General features: G+C 35.0%; 1 long non-coding RNA gene and 1 other non-coding gene across 2 annotated transcripts in view; one reads left to right on the plus strand and one right to left on the minus strand.

Moving 5' to 3' along the window:
- The window catches only part of LOC123630272, a 63,128-nt gene that overhangs the window by 5,286 nt on the left and 36,897 nt on the right, over window positions 1-20,945 (minus strand). The gene's annotated exons all lie outside the window — the stretch shown is intronic.
- Window positions 401-507, plus strand: LOC123631122. The gene has a single exon (XR_006732996.1). It is a non-coding gene; the product is annotated as a U6 spliceosomal RNA (small nuclear RNA).

Consider the following 20,945-nt stretch of genomic DNA (forward strand, 5'->3'; position numbering starts at 1 on the left):
ATATTCACTTCTATAACATTTGAGATTGTTTATATTTTCGTCTATTTGCTTTATATTTTCTGTAAATTGACTGTTTACTATTGCTTGTTCCCTTCTTAATTGGGGATTCTCACTTTTTTATTGGTTGATAACAACCGCTTTTATTTGCTTTTTAATATTTTGGAGTCACTATTATAAGTCTATACTTGTCTTAATTATTGTAATTTTTTTCTCAATGTCTGTGTTGCCTTTTAATATGTATTTTTGGAAATTTTGGTTGCTAAATTATAGATTTTTAAACCTATGTGGAATTGATCTTTTTTAATATTGTTCTTTTAGAAAAAATTATTTCTCTCTTGAGGTTTTTAGATATTAAACTAAGATTTATTCTACATTTGAGGAGAGTTAAAAATTATATATCGTGCACAATTTGGCAGCACATGCACTAAAATTGGAACAATGCAAAGAAGATTAGCATGATCCCTGCACAAGGATGACATGGAAATTTGTGAAGCATTCCATATTTTTAAAAAAATTATATATATACATACACGCATATATGTATACATGCACATGTACACATCTTATATCTTATATATACACATAAGATTCAGAGTAGGGGTCTAACTTTTTTAGTTTATGTGTCATTTATTTATTGAATAAAATTATATTTTATTTATTTGAAAAAACATTTTACTTAATTTTATTTTTTATACAAAATAGAATCTCTCAGAGGAGTCTCTGTTCTTTAGATATTTTTATACCCATAAATGTAAAAAACATTTAGGACATCTTCAATACTGAATATATTTAGAAAAACATGTAATGCTCATAAAGTGGTGTAATGCTTCAATCCCCAGCCCCTGGGTGGTGGACCAGTACTGGTCTGTGGCCTGTTAAGAACTGGGCTGCACAGCAGGAGGTGAGTGGGGGTGGGGGGTGAGAGGGAGTGAGAAAGCTTCATATGTATTTACAGCCACTCCCTGCCCCCTCACTTGCATTACTTCATAAGCTCTACGTTTTGTCACATCAGGGGCAGCATCAGATTGTTATAGGAGCTCAAACACTACTGTAAACTGCACTTGTGAGGGATCTAGTTTGTATGGTCCTTATGAGAATCTAATGCCCAATGATCTGAGGCGGTGATGGTAGTGCTGGGGAGTGGCTGCAAATGCAGATTATCACTAGCAGAGAGGTTTGACTGCACAATAAATGCAATGCACTTGAATCGTCCTGAAACCATCCCCCACCCCCACCCTGGCCCATGGAAAAATTGTCCTCCATGAAACCGGTCCCTGGTGCCAAAAAGGTTGGAGACCATTGGTGTAATGGACATTGAACACTAATAAGAGGGGAGGGTAGGAGAGGGATGAAGAATAAAAATTTACATATCTGGTACAATGTACACCAGTGAGAGGTACACTGAAAGCCCTGACCTCAGCCTGATAAATTCCATCCATGTAACAAAGTGTTCCCTAAATTTTTTTGAAATAGAAAAGGAAAGATTTATGTAAATGAGAATCATTTAAAAGATTTAGAAGAAAGAATGAAAAAAATTATTCTACCAGAAACTTTGAACAAAATTATAACTGTAGTTCAGTAGAAATTTAGATGTGAAAATTAACGTAGGAGAGAAAAAATATAGGATTATATACTTATCATGGTAAACATAGAAGGTAACATTAATTGAGTTCACTATATATTATATAAGATATTGCAAAATGCATCACATGTAGTATCTTATTGACTTCCCTCCCACAAAAAAAAAAAAAAATGAAAACAGGATCTCCTTACAAATGAGAAAACCAAGACTTAAAAAAGTTAAATAATTTCCCTAGTGAGAAAAAGTTAGGACTAGGCTTCAAATCCAAATCTATCTGACTCCAAAGCCATCATCTTAACTACTGTGCTATACTACTTTTGTCAGATTATAGAAAACATAAAAGTTTATCTAGTGAGACAAATACGTTCCTGTCTCTAAATTCTAGAGGAAATTTATTGTGTGGATGTTGAGTAACAATAACGGATAATGTCTTCAACTCGCATTTTACAGAAAATAGAGTAACATTTTTTAAATGGCCATTTCTTATATCAGCCTTTGATAATAGCCCAGTTCATAACACTGAATCATGACTTAGTGCAGGCATTTCTATGGACAACTACGCTGAGATAGCTCAGATATGTTGCTATCTATGATCAGCTCGATTCACGAATGTATTTGTCATATGCCCAACATAAAGTGGGCATAGAGAGTCAGAAAGCAGGGCTTAGTTTTAAAGAAATATCAGGTCAATGTCACTTTCTATAACAGAGGAAAATAAGTCATGCAGAGAAGTCAGTGTGGGGGAGCAGTTATCTATTCTCAGATAACTGCTATAATCAAGATAGTTCCTTAAAGGAAGCGTAGAGTTGAGAACCGAAGCTAGGTTGATTACTTGTTCTCTGCATATGAAACTTTAAGAGTCATGTGGAGTTAAACTCATCCAAGTCAAAAAATGGCAGAGGGACATGAAGGGCTTCAGAAGCCTATGTGATATGCCACTGTCCCAGCACTCAGTAAAGTGCTGGGTGTAGAGTGTTTGTTGAATAAGTATTTATGCAATAAGTGAAAGAACAATTGAATGAAAGAATGAATTTATTATTTCCCAAGGGCATATATTCTCTTGGTGCATTTTATGTTTTATTGATACATATAATATTTTACATATTTATGGGGTACATGTATTTGTTACATACATAGAATGTGCAATGATCAAGTCAGGGTATTTGGGGTTTCTATTTCTTGGTGCATTTTTTTAAAAGAGCTGTGCATGTATCTTCCTGGTCACTTTTGGGACCACATGAAAATTTTTGAAGATTTGATTTTGTTTTAATTTTGTTAATGATGTTTTTGGCAGGAATTCTTTCTTTAATTAACAGTAACAACTATATACAGGCAATATATATATATATATACACATATATAGGAACTATATATATATATATACACACACACATACACTGTACTACATGTATGCACTAACTTGTTCTTTGTACATTTCAATAAATCTTCACCAAAATTGTTATGTTAGATATTATTATTTTTTCCTTATACAGATGAGGAAAATAAAGGCTCAGAAAGGTTAAGCATCTTGTCCAAAGTTGCATGGCTGGTAAGTGGAGTAGCTAGGCATTTTGCCCTATCTTCTCAAGTCCATGCTGTTTACGATTCTGTAAATTAAATATGGAGCCACATTTTCTCCATTTACCTCTTTGAGAAATGCTCATTATAAAAGTTTCAAATAATACTGAAGTTTAAAGCAAAAATCCCTTTAATTTTTGAGTATATATTTAGGTATGAGAGAGAGAGCTACCAAAGGCCAATGGGAGAGAGTGAGACAATTACTTTTGTCCTTTCTACTCTTTCTTTGGGTGGCAACTGGCTAGCAACAACTCAGAGACTACATGAACCAGGTAACTTACTTTTTTCAGGAATAAATCACAGAGCCTAGAGTCAAGGTGTTCCTGTATATATACTTGATCTCTGATCTCAAATGAGCAGCCAACTCTACTCAGCATTCTATATTCCTCTTTTATGTTCACTACTCTATTCTCAGAAATTCTGTATATAATTTTTACTTTTCTAATTCTTTAAATCTCTGCCTATGTACAAAGTCATTACTGCTCCCAGATAAGCTCATTTTTTATAGAGAATATAAAAGTTGTTAGATGGGAAATTTCTCCTATTCTCACCAGCAAATCTACCACCTAACTTGGATCTACTTCCATACTGGTTTTGTTGGGATTCTGTGGAGGAAGAGAAGGACATTACAATTTTCTGATTTTAAAATTAATTTAAACATTTTTGTGGGCCCTAAAAGCATCTGGAGGCCCCTAAAATTGTTCCTACTGTGCCTAATGGGTAATTAGGCTCTGAGGAAGAGCCTTTCTCACTATCAAATACTAATCCTTCTTAGTGCACTGGATTGCATTTCCTGCCAACTGCTCAAGGAATTCTACTTTGGTTCCCTCTCCTCATTATATTAATTTCCTTTTTTGTACTGAATTTTTACCACTTTCATGAAAACAAACTTTAGTGTATTCTAGTTTTAAAATAAAAAATAACAAATAGTACAATTATTCATAATCTTCTTCCTGATGCCAACCACTGTCTCCCCTCCCATCTACAGATAAGCTTCTCTCATTCTTTCTTTGAGAGCAATAATTTTTATTAATAATTATTTTCCTGTATTAATTTGTAGTGACATGCGATTCTTTTCATTGTTATCCAAGAGATTTGTTTTGCCTATGGCCTCTAGCATAAAATTTAATATGAATGATGATAGCAAGCATTCATGTGTTTTTTCACATCTTAGGGAGAAAACATTCAATTTTCACCATTACAAATGATTAGTTGTAGGATTTTTGGTAGATGGCTTTTAACCATGTCTAGGAAATTCTTCCTATTATTAGTTTTTTGGGAGTGTTTATCACAAATTTATGTTGAATTTTGTCAAATGCTTTTTCCACATTTATTGAGATGATCATATGGGTTTTTTCCTTAGGTTGTTGGTGTGGTGAATTGCATTGATTGATTTTTTTCCCCAATTTTTTTATTGTGGTAAAATACATATAACATGAAATTTACTATTTTGAGCACTATATATAATTTTTGAATACTATCTTCTTTCCAAGACATTGAGATCATGAATGCCATTATAAATCATTAAGTTCTAAGCCAACTTAACTGCAAAACATTGTGAACATTATTTAAAAATTCCCACCTCAGCCTTATGTATATCTTCTTAGTATCCATCTTTGAGTAACTTTTATAAAGCATTTACATTCCGTCTATGACTACAGCTTCCTTTCCCACAAGTAATAATTTGAAAAATTTTTAGATATTCTTTACAGCTGCTCTTGACTACCAATAAGATGACAAGTTTATAACTGAAATTTTTCTTTCAGGTCAAAATTGGAGCATTTTGTTGATGATGCAGTGCTACGATGGACATGTAGCCAGAAGTTCAGGTCTCTATTGTGGACCTTTGTATTCAGAATTCATAACTTTTCTTTACTTTTTGGCACTATTTCCAATTCATGCACTGAAATCTCCCATGAATGTAACTTAGGTATGTATCTGTATTTCTGTAATGAATCTGTTTGAATTATTGATATATCTTTCTGCACTCGCATCATCTTTTTGCAACAGTTACAGCAAATGTAGTGTTGATGGTGCTATTGATTTTGTTTCAGAAATAGGTAAGAATCAAGGACCATAATTTTTTTCTTTATTTAGTTAAATGAAATATACTAAGCATGACACTATGTTATATAAACTGTACTCTCCAGCCAGCTGTACTTACAGCAGTTTTAAAAATATGAGTAGACAAGGGCTACAATCCCAGATTTCTTTCTTTATCTCTCCCTCTTTAGCATGTTATAATTTATATTTCTTATACTTTAATCTGCTTTATTATTTTAGCTGATATTAAATTTGCCAATATGTAGAACATGGTATAAGTATTGCTATATTGAGAAATTAGATATCCAGGAGGTGATAGATACTCATATAGATATATGGAGAAAAGGCCTTTTGCTAAAAAGACTTTTTTTACATGTATTTTGGCATATTGGTCCTCTTTCAGGATTAGATCCTAGTCCATTAGTGTACATATTCACTGTTCACGTCATTGAAATAAAAGAAAAACTGTCAAGTGCTATTCAAATTTCATTCAAAGTCTTCTCATTGTATACCACTCTATTTATTGTATGTCAGCATCAATCTGTAAAAATAAAAGTATATTGCACCCAATGGGGACGATCTGCAGTTTGAAGTTTTTTTTTACATTGGTGAGTAGACTTTTTATAAACCATAACATACTCTCACCCAGTACCTTTAATTGTTATTTTAACATGATGCACAAATCAAATCACTAGATAACCTCAACTATTGGATAGACAGCAATCTGAAATTTTGTTTTCCATTATTATGTATGTCAAGTAAATATAATTTGTTTACCAAAAACTCAACAAAATAGTTTTAAGTTATTATTTCATCCTCTACCACTTTATACTTGTAGAGGTCTCAAGACAAAGATTATGATAGGAATATTTATAATTCATGTCATAAGTCTTGGGTGACTTCCAATGACAAGTACATTGAGTGACTGAAAATTATAGAAAATGAGTTACAGGATTTAAAAAGCTGCAAGTGAATTGACAATGGAACATTATTAGTGGCAGATATAAAAATATTTAATAATGTACCCATCAGCTGAAAATAAAGTGACTGCTTAAAATCACTCAGAGGTTGTGTTCCATCACAAACATTTTTAAATTACTATATATAAGTCATAATTTTTCACATTAATAAAATTTCACAAAAAAGTTCCCTGTGGTAAATATATGAAACTTGCTACATTTCATCATTACACTTAGTGTATTTAAATGAATGTAGATTTGTCTATGTCACTTCATTTCTTTCTTAATAGTCATTCAGTCTTCAAACATACATTAATTGAATATCATTAATTGTAAATGCTGAAAAAGAAAATATTTCATCTTCTCTAGCCAGTGACTGAAAAAGATTCTAATTCAAATTTTGTGAAGAGAGAATTTTTACTAGAATTCTTGAAATGGAATTTGATGCATTCATTTGGACTGAATTTTTTCCTAGACATGTCTTTTCTATTATGCATTTTATGTTTTTAGTTGAGTTATTAATTTGATTATTCGCTTTATGGGATAATGTTATCTTTTTGTCATTTTATACTAAATATTTATAGCCACATTTTGCTTCTTTCCCAATGTCTCGACATAAGAATCTTGCTTCAACACCAATTGATTAGTTGCTCCTTTTCCACTTTTATGGAATTATTACTATGGAACCTCCTATTTATCACACACTCCAACTCCCTTGGTTTTCCCTTTTTATTTTCTTACATTAATCTTTCCCCTCAGCAGTGAAGCCTCTTGGCTCTAGTTTAAATTAATGATAATCTCCAATTTTATTGAGTCTTCTAACCTAACATACCAATGCTACTTTCTTGGTTGACTTATCAGCAAACTTTATTTATTTATTTATTTATTTATTTATTTATTTATTTATTTATTTATTTTATTTTGAGACAGAGTCTCACTCTGTTGCCCTGGCTAGAGTGAGTGCCGTGGCATCAGCCTAGCTCACAGAAACCTCAAACTCCTGGGCTCAAGCAGTCCTACTGCCTCAGCCTCCTTGAGTAGCTGAGACTACAGGCATGCGCCACCATGCCTGGCTAATTTTTTCTATATATTTTTAGTTGGCCAGATAATTTTTTTCTATTTTTAGTAGAGACGGGGTCTCGCTCTTGCTCAGGCTGGTCTTGAACTCCTGAGCTCAAACGATCCACCCGCCTTGGCTAGGAGTGCTAGGATTACAGGCGTGAGCCACCACACCCGGCCATCAGCAAACTTTAATCAACCACAGGAATTGAAATATAGTGTCTGCTGCTGAGATAGTAATAATTTTTGGCATATGACATTATATGGTTATAAAATTTTATTGATTTGTTAATGCTGGGAAGCAATTTGATAAACTGTGTATATTTTCTTTGTTGACTAAAACTAAACTTTTCACCTTTTTTTGAAAATCAGTAATACTCTTTCTTTGAACAAAATCTTACATGGAACCCTAAAACTTTAAATAGGTAAAATTTAAATTGTTTTGGTTTACTCAGGGATGGCTGCTTCCCTTTCAATATCCTCTGAAAGGAGTCCACAGAAAGGAAGAGATGATGGAGATGGAGATGGAGATGGAGATGGAGAAAGAGAGACAGAGAGAAAGAAAGAGAATGTGTGTGTTGATGAATGTGTATGTTATCGCTCTTTGAATGACTACTTTATACAAGGCTTGTCTGTGTGTATATGAAATCACCAGCACATTTATTAACATCAAATGCTCATGAGCCTATTTATTAATATTAACATGGAAATACACCACCGAGTGAGAACAATACGGTATGAGGCTATCTATGCACATACACAAAAATTCAGACACCAATAATTTTTTTAGCTATGTAACACTGAGAAAGTGATTTCCCTCATCTCTTCCTTTGCCTCCTATCTATAAAGTAGGAATACTAAAAATAACAACCTCATAGAACTTATTACATGTGAAGACATTTAGAATAAAGCCTGGTAGCATCTACAAAAAGTTCCACAAATATTAGTTATTGTTCTCTCTGTATTTGCTATACTTTAATTTCTGATTTTTCTACATTAATATTGATTACTTCTGTGATAGAAAACTTATAAAGAAATATGAAAAATACTGAGAAAGCATGTAAAATATGCAAAAATATTTTCTAAAAATGTAAATGTCCCTGCATTTTTGCTAAGCCTCAAATGTTAAGGTAATGAAATATTGTGGCTACAATTATATCTTTACATGAGACTGAAAATCAGAGTTGTGTCTGTGGCTCTGTGCTGAGACTTGTTACTTTGGCTAAGAGATTTTTGATCTCACATTACAGGGTATTAGCAGTTCTGCTGAGGTGTCTTTGTGATTGGGGTAAAGGGGATGAGTGTATGGGGCCCAAGACATTCCTCCTGTCCTTCAACTTGAGCCATTTCATCTTTTTCTATTTTATATAGTAGACTTCTGAACAACAAAAACCAAAAAAATAAATAAATAAATAAAAAGCTTATAAACAACTGTAATAGATAAAGCAGAACATGTGCTACTGCTGTTTGAAGCCCATCAAGCCTACGAAAATGACTCATTTGAACAGAGAGAAATATATGTGCAATCAGCAGAAAAGATATTCCTTGGAATAAGCACTACTTGTCAATTTTATGATTAATTAGACCATTCTTTAATAAGATATTGTACCATGATGACCCAAGATCCATTAATTACTTAGGAAACTTCTGAATTTTACAGTGGCTCTTGTCAATTTTCTGAGTTTATAAACAAAAGTTATTATAGATTGCCTCTCATATCTTAGAATTTTAAAATCCAAGAAACCCTGAAACATGTCAGTGCCCACTTTCACAAAGCAACTCAATTTCAAAACAACTTCTAGAATTTGCTATCTCAACAGGAGTGGCTTTTCCAGACACGACTCTGAAATTCATTTGCCAGCTCAAGTTGGAGTATCAGAGCCTCTTTGCAATGCTGAGATGATAAGCCAGATGCCTCCAATCAAGATCAATTCCAGGAAATGCTGGCCCAGTTTGTACTCAAAAAATACTCAGAACTTTTTGGACTATACTCATCTATTCACGGTAGGTTAAAAATAGAAGGAAAAGGTTCTTTCTTTAGAAATCATTCAGTGTTTCTCAAAAATATCCTTGTGACATCATACATGTTTATTTACTCAGTACCTATGAAGAATTAAAATTGAAGTTATAGATTTTGTAGGGTCTTTGATTTCAGCTAGAGTCCTTGATAGGTGGCAGGTGATTTATCATGAAGGCTAATGGGCATGTTACAGAAACAGTGTGTTTTCTCCCCTGTAACAAGTACAGCCTGGATGCTTGTCTCTTCAAATCAGAATGATGGAATTTTTTAAATGACAGATAAATAGACCTTTCTAACTTTCAAATCATCAGTGCAAAAGCAAACTGTGGAGAGAAAAACCCAGATGGATGTTTTAGATCCTATGTATAGAGACATGCCAAACACAATATGGGTAAGCAAGGGCATTAAAGGAAGCAATGGTAGCATGAACAGAAAGTTCAGGGGAATTAGGAGCAGAAAAGTCAACAGCACACAAAGGGCAAAGAAAGAAGAGTGAAAAAAGAAAGAAATCTAATAAGAATCTGTATACATTAGATATTTTTGTTTTTCTGAAGATTAAGTAATATGAAGAGGGAAAGCATAGTTTGTTGTAAGAGATACCTCATTGTGGTTTTAATTTGCATTTTCCTGATGGTTAGTGATGTTGAACATTTATTCATATATTTCTTGGCCATTTGTCTATCTTCTTTCAAAAAACTTTTTATGCATGTTGCTCACTTTTTAATGTTTTTTTTTTCTTGTGGATTGAGGTCTTTGTAGATTCTGGACATTAGCCCTTTATTGGATGTATGGTATGCGAATATTTTCTCCCATTCTGTAGGTTGTCTATTAAATCTGTTGATTATTTCCTTTGCAGTACAGAAGCTTTTCAATTCAATTAAGTCCCATCTATTTAGTTTTGTTATTGTTGTATTTGGATTTGGGGTCTTTGTCATAAATTCTTTGTCTGAGCCAATGTCTAGAAGAGTTTTTCCTATGTTTTCTTCTAGAATTTTTATGGTTTCATGCCTTACATTTAAGTCTTTAATCCATCTTGAATTAATTTTTGTATATGGTGAGAGACAGAGGTCCTGTTTCATTCTTCTGCATGTAGCTATCCAGTTTTCCCAGCATCATTTATTGAATAGGGCTTCCTTTGCTCAGTGTATGTTGTCTGCTTTGTCAGATATCAGTTGGTTGTAGGTAGATGGTTTCATTTCTGGGGTTTCTATTCTATTACATTGGTTTATGTCTAGAATGACCATTATTAAAAAGTCAAAAAGCAATACATGGGGGTATGGATGCAATGAGAAAGGAACACTTATACACTGTTGGTGGGACTGCAAATTAGTACAACTCCTATGGAAAACATTATGGAGATTCCTCAGATAAATAAATGTAGACTTACCATTTAATCCAGCAATCCTGCTACTGGGTATTTACCCAAAGGAAAAGAAGTCATTTTATCAAAAAGACACCTGCACTCAAATGTTTACACAGCACAATCCACAATTGCAAAGACGCATTATAGAATCAACCTAAGTGCCCATTGATTCACAAGTGGATAAAGAAAATGTGGTATATATATATATGCCATGGAGTCAGCTACAAAAGGGAATGAAATAACATGTTTTTCAGCAGCTTGGTTGGAAATAGAGACCATTATCCTAAGTGAAGTATCTTATGAATGCAAAAACAAATAACAGATAACTTCTCCTGTTAAATATAGCCTCTTATGGTTTCAGGGAAGTGTAACAAGTTGATAGAATCATATCTGAATCTCCATAAAATTGTATTCCTTAAAGGTAAGTCTAAATAAGGCAACTACAAGTCAGACAATGCTTTTAATACAGACAAGACAAAGAGGAAATCCTGAGTATACCTGAGCTACTCTTAACAGTAGACGTTTTGCAATCAAGAGTCTATGACTTCCCAACAACCAATACAGTGCTCTTTGCCCTCACACATTATTCCATCCTGAAATACCCTGTACTTTGCTGCTTATACCTCTCTAAGCAAAAAGTCTCCCCAACAGCATGCAATACCATGTGACAGCAAGTGTCAGCAGCCATGCTGTCAAACTTCTCCCTACCCTGTTCCCTGTCATGTTGTCATGACCCTAGCTATAACTCAGCCTTCTCAAATATCAATACCATATGGTTAGAAATGTCTCTACTTTGAACTAAGCCAAGACTTGGCACTAATCCCTTTTGTTAATGCTTTTCCCAACCATCAGCATTCATAGCTATTTTAATTAAGGGGCACAAATCTAGGTGCAAAAAACTTAGTGCAAAATTTAAATTATCTGGCAACATTGCAGCTTCTCCTACCTAGTGCATTCTATACACTTAGTGGATCCTGAAGTTTCTGTAACATGTTGATATTTTATCAATACCTAACATAATCTTTTATGATGCTGTTAAATTCAAAGATAATTACAATCACATTGTTGTGTTTAATTATCACCAGAGGCTTATGAGCAGACTCATAATTTTGTATTAAATAATGAATTAGTTCTAATAAATAATATAAGTGGCCCAGATTATACAAGTAACTGTGTGTGGAATGTTAAATAACTTGTCATCATCAATTTGCTGTCATTTTTTTTTTTTTTTTGTGAGACACAGTCTCACTCTGTTGCCCGGGCTACAGTGAGTGCCGTGGGGTCAGCCTAGCTCACAGCAACCTCAAACTCTTGGGCTCGGGTGATCCTCCTGCCTCAGCCTCCCAAGTAGCTGGGACTACAGGCATGCCCCATCATGTCTGGCTAATTTTTTCTATATGTTTTTAGTTGTCCGGTTAATTTCTTTCTATTTTTTAGTAGAGACAGGGTCTCGCTCTTGCTCAGGCTGGTCTAGAACTCCTGACCTCAAGCGATCCTCCCACCTCCGCCTCCCAGAGCGGTGAGCCACCGCGCCTGGCCTATTTGCTGTCATTTTTATTAAAAAATTATGAATATTCCACAAATAAATTTTGTTTATTGAGTATGGGATCAATATGAGAGATTTAAAAAAGATGATTAACAATTGTACTCTAGCCTCAGTGCACTTACAGTCTAGTGGGTAGATGTGTCAAATAAACTGACAAAATACAAACACTTAACAGAGAAAAAAATGGACAGAAGAAGAAAAAATAATATGTGCTCCAAGATTTCAAGTGCCATTGACTCAGAAAATTAAGCATTAACAAAAACAGATATGTCAATAGAAGGAACTGAAGTGGTGGAAGAAGAGCAGGGATGAGTTTGGTTCAGTTGCAAGTGACACATCAAGATGGAAGTATCCAGTTGAAAAACCAGTACTGTTTTTACGAATCAAAGAGCGACAATGTTTGAATGGTGCTTTAAAGCAGTGGTTCTCAAACTTTTGATCTTAGCACTCTTTTGTACTCTTAAAAATTCCTGAAATCCCCAAGGAGAATCTTTCTTTTTATGGGCTATATCTATCAATATTTACAATGTTAGAAATTAAAACAGAGAAATTTTAGAAATTTATATTAATTTAAAACAAAAGTTAAAAAGACATATATCAATATAATTAATGTTTTTAAAAGCCCCACATTTTCCAAAAATATTACTGAGAAGAGTGTTATTATTTTAAAGTTTTGAAAATATTTTTAATGCCTGACTTGACAAATGACAGCTAGAGTCTCATATCTACTTCTGCATTCAATCTGTAGCAATATCACCACATATCCTGTAGATTCTAGAACACTCCACTGTAAACCTGTGAAAGAATGAGCATCAGAAAAGGCAAAAAATGCCTAAGTGTTATTATAAAAGTAGTTTGAACTTGGTCAAAGAATTTGCTTTACATGACTTGAATCCTTTAAATATGTTGATACTGTTTTACTGCTCAGAATATGGTGTATCTTGTTAGATCACCTATATGTATTTGAAAAGGTGTATTCTGCTATATTTGTATGGAATTTTCTATAAATGCCAATTAGGTCAAGGTAGTTGATAGTATTATTTAAATTTTGTATATCCTTACTGTCTTGCTAATTTTATGTCTACTTATTCTATTAATTAATCCTGTTAATTATTATGGAGGGTTATTGAAATCTCCAACCATAATTGCAGATTCCTCTCTTTCTCCTTGTAGTTTCCTCAGTTGTTTTTCCTTGTGCATTTTGAAGCTCCCTTACTAATTGCATAAACATTCAGGTTTGTTAAATCCTCTTGATGAATTGAACTCTTCATCATTATAAAATGACTTTATTTGTTCTTGCTATTCTTTGCCATGAAATAAATACAGTATTAATATAAGCACTCCAGGTCTCTTTTGATTAATGTTAATGTGATACCTATTTTTCTGTTTAATTTTAAGATATTTTTATTATATTTAAAGGATACTTCTGATAGAGAACATATAATAGGGAGTTGCTTTATATTTATATGAAAATGTCTTTTTTATTTGGAATATTTAGAGAACTTACCTTAAATACAATTATTGATGCTGTTAAGTTTAAATCTATCATTTGCTATATGTTTTCTATTTGTCCCATCTGTTGTTTCTTTTATCTATCTTTTTATAGATTAATTGCACATTCTTATAGTTTCATTTTATCTCCTTTGTTGAATTATTAGCTATAATTCTTCATGTTTTTAAATGTTAATTGTTATTTTAAGGTTTATAGTATACAGCTTTAACCTATCACTGTCTACTTTCAACTGATATTGTACCACTTTATATATAGTATTAAAACCTTATAACATTATACTTCTCTTTCTTCCCTCCTGATCTTTATGCTGTTGTTTTCAGACATTTTAGTTTTCCATATGTTGTAAAGCCCACACTACATAATAATCTTTGTTTAGACAATTTTATTTTGAAGAGATTTATATAAAATAAAAAATTACATATTTATCCATGAAATTGCCACTTTTTCAGTGCTTCTCATTTCTTGTGTAGATTCAAATTTCTACCTGTTATCATTTTATTTTTATCTGAAGACTACCCTTAATATTTCTTGTAGTATGTGTCTACTGGTGATGAAAACCTTCAGTTTCTGTTCATCGGAAAAAGATATTATTTCTCCTTCATTTTTGAAAGATATTTTCACTGGTTATAGGATTCTATGTTAATAGTTTATTTCTTTCAGTTCCTTAAAAATGTTCCTCTCTTGTTTTCTTGCTTTCAACAAGAAATCTGCCATCTTGTTTATCTTTCCTCCTCTATATGTAGTATCTTTTTTCCTCTGGCTACTTTTCAAATTTTCTTCTTATCACTGACTTTGATTACAAGGTACTTTGGTATAGTTTTCTTCATGTTTCTTGTGTTGGCATTTGTTGAGATTCTTGTATTTGTGGATTTTTAGTTTTCATTAAATTTAGAAAAAAAATGGTCATTTTAAAAAAAATATTTGTTCTGTGGCCCCCTCCTCTTCTCTTTCAGTGACTCCAATTACCCATTTAATAAGTGGTGTAAAGTTGTCCTACAACTCACTCATGCTCCATTAATTTCTAAAATATTTGTATCTCTCTTTATTTTCTTTTGGATAGTTTCTATTACTTTATCTTCAAGTTCACTTAACTTCTGCAATGTCTAACTAATCTGCTATTAATTTTATGCAGGGTATTTTTATTTATTTATTTATTTATTTTTCTTTAATGTGCATGCTTTACTTTTTTAATCAAAACAACAAACATACTATTAATTTTATAAAGATTCCCGGCTCTCACTCCTTTCTGATCTCCTCTTGTATGTCTCTCTTCATTCTTGTCCTTTCTGTTGGCCCCTTTATCTGTTGGTTTCTTTTTTTTTTTTTTTTTTATTTCAGCTCATCATGGGGGTACATAAGTTCAGGTCATATACATTGTCCATGTCCCGCCCATCCCCCTGAGTCAGAGTCCCAGGCGCGTCCGTTCTCATTCTCCAGACAGTGCGCCTGGCACTCATCATATAGTCATACCTCCATCCCCTCCCCCCCCACCTCCCCGGGTCTGCACCTTCAAGCATGACCATTCCCCAGAGGGTGTGCAACGCACTCGTCATGTAGGCATACACCCATCCCCTCCCCCCACCCCCCATCCCAGTCTGATATCCAATTGGTATCCTTCTGCAGGGTATTTTTAACTTCAAATATCATGGTTTTCATCTTTAGAAATTCAATTTAAATTTCTTTTATCTCTTCCATGTTTTTCTTTAACACATTTAATATTTCCAATAGGTTTTTGAACATATGGAATATAGCATAATCACTATTTAAATAGCCTCATCTGCTAATTCTAATATCTGTGCCAGATATGGTATGGTTTTGATTAATTTTCTTCCTATTATGGGTTATATTATCCTGCTATTTTGCATGACTGGTCATTTCTTATTGGGTACAGCCACTGAAGTTTATCATATTGAGTTCTGGATATTTTTGTTTTACTCTAAATATCCTTGATTTTTTTTTTTTTCTGGAATACAATTATTTGGAAACAGCTTGATCCTTTTGGGACTTGCTTTTAGGATTTCTTAGGCATGACTGAGCTTGTGCTCAGTGTAGACCAATTATTCTCTCTTACTGAGGCAAAACTCTCCTAAGTACTCTATGCAATGTTCTAGGAATTATGCGGCTTTCCAGTCTGATGGGAAACAAGCACTATTCCCAGTTCTGTGTGATTGTTGGGCACTATTACTTTTGAACCTTATGGTTGTTCTTTCCTCAGTCTCTGTCAGTTTCCTCCTTCATGCTCTGATTAATTATCAGCTGAGCAGTCAAGGGTAATCCTCTGAAGATCTCTGGGGTTTCCTATTTGTGCAGCTCCTCCCAACTCTATCTCTTCAACTCAGGGGGTCTATCAGGCTTTGACTTGGTTCCTTTTCTCTAGGAAACAGCCTGGAAACTATTTCAAAACAAATCCCTCTTTCTCAGTGATTATTGCTTTTCATTGCCTGATATTAAGTATCTAGAAAATCTTTGTTTCATATAGTTTTCCCACTTTTTGTGTTCTCTAACCCCCTTTTTAACTTAAAGGTGGCTACTTTGAGGTCATTTGTAAAAATAATTTTTGATAGGAAAGAAGCATCCTTAATCCCATAGTTGAGAGCAGTCCCACAGAATTTTCTGTGGCAAGACACCTATCTTGTTTCTTAACATTGCTGCCTTTTCAATCGCTGTTCCCCACTTGTGGTATCAATTATTATATAGGTAAGAAACAAGGAGCTTAAACAGACACTTCTCTAGCTTGTTTAAGGAAAAATTAGTTTGTTACCAGATGGTCATCAATGTCAATGAGAGAGCTAGTATGCACACTGTAGTGAGCTTCTAGGGGCAACTCTTAGGCCACAGAATAACATTGCATCTATATGGGTAGGAAAGCTACTACTGTTGTTGAAGAAAAGTATCAAAGCTGGACGTGCCGACTACAGAACCAAACTGCATTTGCTATAATCAGCAAAATGGATTCCTCGTGTGCTATGTCTCCTTCCCTCAGTTATTTCTGAACCCAATTCATGAAGTAGCATATGTAATCAAGAGGTGTTTATATACAGTGATTAAGACCTCAAAACTTGAAGCCAAAGTGTCTGGGTTTAAATGCCACTTGCACAACATTGCATCTTTCTGTGCTTCAGTCTTATCTGTAAAATGGTGAAAATATTAGTGACTATTATATTAGGCTGTTGTGAGGATTAAATATTGAATGCTTAGAATAGTGCCTGGTACACAAAAAGTGCTAGATAAAGATTAGGTACCATATTACTACTATTACTACTACCACTACTACTATTATTATTGTTGTTGTTGTTGTTGTTAGCAGCAGCAACTGGAGATCTTAGCTTTGCAGCCCTTTTGGTACAAAAAGACCCACTAGTAGAAGGTCAGAATATCTATCCAGTCCACAACATTAGGCCTCATAGTTAAAAATATAAGATTAATGCAAATGTAGATTTGATATAGATATAGACATTAATTTGCATAGGATTGGCTTATTAAACCCAGACAGATAAGTTTCTGAAAGTAAAACACTGTGAATCAGTGACTAAATTATAGTGAATTCACCAAAACAATATCAACATATAGGAACCTGTTCTTTAGGTGACATATCCCATACCATGTTTTGTCCCTTCCTTTAGCCATAATTGTGTTTAGGTTAGGTAGTAGTAATAAAAGTGGGATATGATTATAAAGAATAGGGAGATGAGAAGGACTGAAATTCTGAGTATGAAAAGCAAACTTAGAAGGGGTGAGAAAATGGGAAAAATGAACAATAAGTCTATATGGTTTTGCGAATACATATTTTTCTAAGTTAAATAGTTCCAACTGGTAATGGCTTAACCGTGGGAACTAACATAATTATAATTTAGTGTGATGATTGCCACTGTATCATACAAGATGCAATGAGAACAGAGAAGAGATGTATTTAATCTTCATGAGGAAATCAGGACTAATATACACAAAAGTGGTGACACTTAGGAAATAAGGTCATTTGCTTTGAGATTAAAATTCTGCAGGGTCAAGGTGGTAGAGACTATACCATTATTAATACTGAATTTATTGAAGGAAATAGCAGAGAAAAGAAACTCATAATTTATTTTTAATTGACAAGTAAAAATTACATATATTTATGGTATACAACATGATGTTTTTATGTATGTATGCATTGTGGAATGGCTAAATTAAGTATTTAACATATATATTACCTTACATACTTATGTTTTTGTGATGAGAACACTTAAAATCTACTTTCTTAGCAATTTTCAAGTATGCAATATATTATTAACCACAGCCACCATGATGTAGGATAGGTCTCTTGAAACTATGCCTCCTGTCTAACTGAAATTGTGTTGTTTGACCAAAATTTCCACAGTCCCCCCCCCACCCGCAACTTCTGGTAACTACTATTTTGCTCTCTGTTTCTATGAGTTTGACTCTTTTTTAAATCCTACACATAAGTGACATTATAGAGTATCACTCTTTCTCTGCTTGGCTTATTTCACATAATAGAACGTCCTCCAGGTTCATCCATGTTGTCTCAAATGAAAGCATTTCCTTCTTTTTTACACTGAACAGTATCTATGTCTTTTACTCTAGAGTTCCCTGGAAGAAATGGATATTTGTCATCTCAGTGGCCAAAGATGTCAGTGTCCTCTGTGGAGTAGGGCACTGGGGACCACAGTGTTTACTGCCACATAACTGATAACAATAGCTTAGCCCTTTCTTCATTTGTCCTAGTCATCTCCTGGTATCTCAAGTATGCCAGTCTCACTTGTGATCTTTTCTATATGGATGTTCTCTGATTTTTGCTCCCCTATGTTGCTGCAGATTCTTTCATGGGTTCTTGAGTCCCCAGTGGGCTATTTTGGTTTGTAGACAGCTGTCTGTATATTTTTGAAAGTGGCTGAAGGCTGGTATCTCTTACTTCCCCATCTTGGTGACATGTTCTCCAGAAACTTTTTTCTTAAAGCATGAAAAAAATAAATAGAAGAATCAAATACTATTTTAAGGGGCAACACAAGAAATGTCACAAGGCAGTGCAAAAATAATTGCTAATGCAAATTATTATGGTGGTTTAAAGAGTATATATGTGTAAATGTTAAAATGGTTTTTGTTGGCTCATGTTGAGTCATTACAGTAATGCAGTGAGAGGCAAGGCAAAGTCTAAATGAAAAAGAAAAAAATAAACCAAAACAACAATGCAGAGAAATCTTTCATTTTAGATGGATTTTTTGGATGGATTTTTTAGATGGATTTTTTTTTATGCCTGTCAATTGATTCAAAAACACATTATGACAGTAACATAAAGCTGTCCTCCGTACCAGCTTCTGAAGTTCTTTTTTGTTCTTTTTACATGCAAGAGGTCAGGGTCAGCAGAACTGCTAGAAAAAAATACCATGATGAATACTCTTAAAGATTGCTCTTAAATCACACAAGGTGTTTAATCAAATGTAAAGATGTTTTTCTCTTTCTGGGAAGAATGTCATAAATGATGCAAACAAAAAATTTAATATATCCATTCTAGCATAAATAACTACACAGTGACTTCTTGTGCTGAGGAACTAGCAGGAAAAAGAAAAAAAATATTTTTTTCTTAAAACAAGTAAGAACACATTTGAGGCAAAAAAAAATACATTTGCGGATTCATCACACCAAAAAAGTATGAAAAAAGAATATGACTCTCTCTCTCCCTCTCTTTCTATATAGATATATATCTATAATAATATACGCAATTATGGGAGGAGAGCCAAGATGGCTGACTAAAGACATGCTTGTTGGACCATCCCAGCGAGAAGGAAAGATACCTGATTGAGGAAAGGAAATAAGAGTCACAGCTCAGGTGTGGATCACAGAGAAAGACGACAGAGACGGCTGGGGACTCCACGGAGAAAATATGCAAAGCTGAGAAGGAAGGATATAAAGAGGAGAAGATATCGGCAAGGATCAAACACAGAGAGGCTCGGAGCACTGTGAAACGGTAAATGGTGATGCCCTCCCCACCCCATGTACCTTCAGTAAACAGCAGGCCACTAAGTTTATTGAAGGTTTTTTCACCCTCCATGAGCCCAGAATGGCAGCAAGTAAGGAATAGTGGGGTTAACTAGTGAGCCCCAGGAGTTTGGGCAGACCATGAGGGGATCCTCCTGGGAGAGTGTCACAGGAGGCTGGAGTCCTTGCTTTCTTCCATCCAGACACTTCCTCCACTGCACCTCCCCTAACTGCTGCAGCCAGCCATGCCAGCAGGTTGAGCTTGGGCTGACCAGGAGCCGTGGCCCCTCCCTTCCCCATTACAACCATGGGAATAGTTTGAGCCGAGAAGTTCAGGAAGGGCAGCTATTCTGCTGTCGGTGTGCACCCCAGGCTGAGGTCTCCACAGAGAGTGGGGCCCCCAACTCTTTCTTTGAGGACTTGTGGTGGAATAGGGAGGCACAATTTGGGAACTCCCTACCGGCCAGCATTTCATGGGGTTGCATGCCAGTGGCTCAGATAAACAAGCTGGTCCTAGTGCCCTCCAGACATGAGAGGGGTGCAGAGGAACATGGGAGAAATCTGGGAGCTGGACATATCCCATGGGAGAGTGTGGTGAGGTGCTGGGGAATGGGAATCTGGGAGCACATCCATCGCCCCCACTGGAATGCCACCATATTGGATAAGGGTCTGGCATTCAGAGAGGAATTGCCTAGCCCCTGGCTCCATGGCAACCAAATGTCTCACACTCAAGTGTGCCAACTGACTGGGTGCTGCAGCCCAACCCTCCACTCATTTCAATAGGGGTAGCAGTTTTTGTCAAGAAGTTTGCAAGTGGTTGCTTCTCTCTGGTGGGCGTGTACTCCTGGCTGAGGTCCCCACAGAGAGAGGGCCTACACCTCTTCCTTTGAAGACTTGTAGTGGAACAGGGGTGCACAATCTGGAAACTGCCTGCCTGCCAGCATTTTGTGGAGACACACGCTAGGGGGGCAGACACACAGACTGGGGGGAAGTTTGAGAGGTGGATTCAGGAGAAGGAGCACATGTAGACTGGACTGAAGTGAGTGTGCAGTGGGGGTACAAAGAGTGGCGATTTGGGAGGCTGCCCACCCCTCCCCACAGAAAACCTGTGCTACTGGATAAGGGTGGAAAGATCCCAGCCCTGGATCTTAGCACTTAAACATTTCTGGGTTTGGAGAGCTTGTCCTGACCCTCCTACCAGAGGCTCCCTCTAGTGGCTGTAAAAGCAACTTCTGAGCCCCACTGAGGCTCTACAAAGCCTTCAGGCTTCTGTAACCTAGCCATGAACTGCTCTGCTGCTCCCCCCACC

Source organism: Lemur catta, chromosome 1 (genome assembly GCF_020740605.2).
Source record: "Lemur catta isolate mLemCat1 chromosome 1, mLemCat1.pri, whole genome shotgun sequence".
NCBI lineage: Eukaryota > Metazoa > Chordata > Mammalia > Primates > Lemuridae > Lemur > Lemur catta.